The sequence below is a fragment of the Gobio gobio genome, assembly GCF_949357685.1.
Source record: "Gobio gobio genome assembly, chromosome: 21".
Classification (NCBI taxonomy): domain Eukaryota; kingdom Metazoa; phylum Chordata; class Actinopteri; order Cypriniformes; family Gobionidae; genus Gobio; species Gobio gobio.
Genome location: NC_137117.1, coordinates 6,535,709 through 6,538,208, shown reverse-complemented (window position 1 = coordinate 6,538,208; position 2,500 = coordinate 6,535,709). Strand labels below are relative to the sequence as shown.

The window sequence follows — 2,500 nt, the reverse complement described above, 5'->3', positions numbered from 1 at the left end:
TGTTCTGAGAGTTTGTTTTATCATGTTGCTGTGTGGTTGCTAGGGTGTTGCTATGTAGTTGTTGATATGTTCTGAGAGTTTGTTTTATCATGTTGCTGTGTGGTTACTAGGGTGTTGCTATGTAGTTGTTGATATGTTCTGAGAGTTTGTTTTATCTTGTTGCTGTGTGGTTACTAGGGTGTTGCTATGCATTTGCTGATATGTTCTGAGAGTTTGTTTTATCATGTTGCTGTGTGGTTACTAGGGTGTTGCAATGCATTTGCTGATGTGTTCTGAGAGTTTGTTTTATTTTGTTGCTGTGTGGTTACTAGGGTGTTGCTATGTAGTTTTGATATGTTCTGAGAGTTTGTTTTATCATGTTGCTGTGTGGTTGCTAGGGTGTTTCTATGCATTTGCTGATATGTTCTGAGAGTTTGTTTTATCATGTTGTTGTGTGGTTACTAGGGTGGTGCTATGCAGTTGCTGATATGTTCTGGGAGTTTGTTTTATCATGTTGTTGTGTGGTTGCTAGGGTGTTGCTATGCATTTGCTGATGTGTTCTGAGAGTTTGTTTTATCATGTTGCTGTGTGGTTACTAGGGTGTTGCTATGCTTTTGCTGATATGTTCTGAGAGTTTGTTTTATCATGTTGCTGTGTGGTTGCTAGGGTGTTGCTATGTAGTTGTTGATATGTTCTGAGAGTTTGTTTTATCATGTTGCTGTGTGGTTACTAGGGTGGTGCTATGCAGTTGCTGGTGTGTTTTGAGAGTTTGTTTTATCATGTTGCTGTGTGGTTACTAGGGTGTTGCTATGCAGTTGCTGATATGTTCTGAGAGTTTGTTTTATCATGTTGCTGTGTGGTTGCTAGGGTGTTGCTATGCATTTGCTGATATGTTCTGGGAGTTTGTTTTATTATGTTGCTGTGTGGTTGCTAGGGTGTTGCTATGCATTTGCTGATGTGTTCTGAGAGTTTGTTTTATCATGTTGCTGTGTGGTTACTAGGGTGTTGCTATGCTTTTGCTGATGTGTTCTGAGAGTTTGTTTTATCATGTTGCTGTGTGGTTGCTAGGGTGTTGCTATGTAGTTGTTGATATGTTCTGAGAGTTTGTTTTATCATGTTGCTCTGTGGTTGCTAGGGTGTTGCTATGCATTTGCGGATATGTTCTGAGAGTTTGTTTTATCATGTTGCTGTGTGGTTACTAGGGTGGTGCTATGCAGTTGCTTGTGTGTTCTTTGAATTTGTTTTATCATGTTGCTGTGTGGTTGCTAGGGTGTTGCTATGCATTTTCTGATATGTTCTGAGAGTTTGTTTTATCTTGTTGCTGTGTGGTTGCTAGGGTGTTGCTATGCATTTGCTGATATGTTCTGAGAGTTTGTTTTATCTTGTTGCTGTGTGGTTGCTAGGGTGTTGCTATTTATTTGCTGATATGTTCTGAGAGTTTGTTTTATCATGTTGCTGTGTGGTTACTAGGGTGTTGCTATGCATTTGCTGATATGTTCTGGGAGTTTGTTTTATCATGTTGCTGTGTAGTTACTAGGGTGTTGCTATGCATTTGCTGATATGTTCTGGGAGTTTGTTTTATAATGTTGTTGTGTGGTTACTAGGGTGTTGCTATGCAGTTGCTGATGTGTTCTGAGAGTTTGTTTTATCATGTTGTTGTGTGGTTACTAGGGTGTTGCTATGCAGTTGCTGATGTGTTCTGAGAGTTTGTTTTATCATTTTGCTGTGTGGTTACTAGGGTGTTGCTATGCAGTTGCTGATGTGTTCTGAGAGTTTTTTTATCATGTTGCTGTGTGGTTACTAGGGTGTTGCTATGCAGTTGCTGATGTGTTCTGAGAGTTTGTTTTATCATGGTGCTGTGTGGTTGCTAGGGTGTTGCTGATGTGGTGTTGCTAGGGTGTTCCTATGCATCTGCTGATATGTTCAGAGAGTTTTCTGATCATGTCGCTGTGGGGTTACTAGGGTGTTGCTGAGGTGTTCTTAGTGTTTTAAAATCTTGTTGCTGTGTGATTGCTAGGGTGTTGCAATGCATTTGCTGACAAGTTCTATATGATATATTTTAAAATATTTCAAATGATTTTATTCATGAGTATCCATTTCTAGCATAACTAGGAAACGTTTATACGCAGGATTTGATTAAATTGAGTTGATTTTGTAGTAATTTTCAGTGGTTCGTTATTTCTGGACTTGTTTAACTTTTTTTCTATTTTAAGTAATTGTATTCATATATCACATATTTCACATTTTTTATATTTATTGACGTTTGTTTTAGTTATTTTAGTACTTAAACGTTACATTTTATTTCAGTTTATTATATTCCATATATAGTTAACGATAACAACCTGACTCTAGCATGGTATTTTCATGCTATTTACACAAAAAATCATGGTAATACCACGGTCCCTTTCAGTGAGTGTGGAAGTCCTGTGCGTTTCTTTATAAAGCAACATCGCCATCTACTGGCCTGGAGCAGAAAACAGCGATTCTCTCTACAGCACACTTTTCGTGAGGCCAGTAGATG

The 2,500-nt window shown here is 38.3% G+C and overlaps 1 protein-coding gene across 1 annotated transcript in view; it reads right to left on the bottom strand.

The window, feature by feature from the left end:
• The window catches only part of col24a1 (collagen type XXIV alpha 1 chain), a gene marked incomplete at its 5' end in the record, with an annotated part of 127,984 nt that overhangs the window by 15,305 nt on the left and 110,179 nt on the right, over positions 1-2,500 (bottom strand). The window lies entirely within an intron of this gene.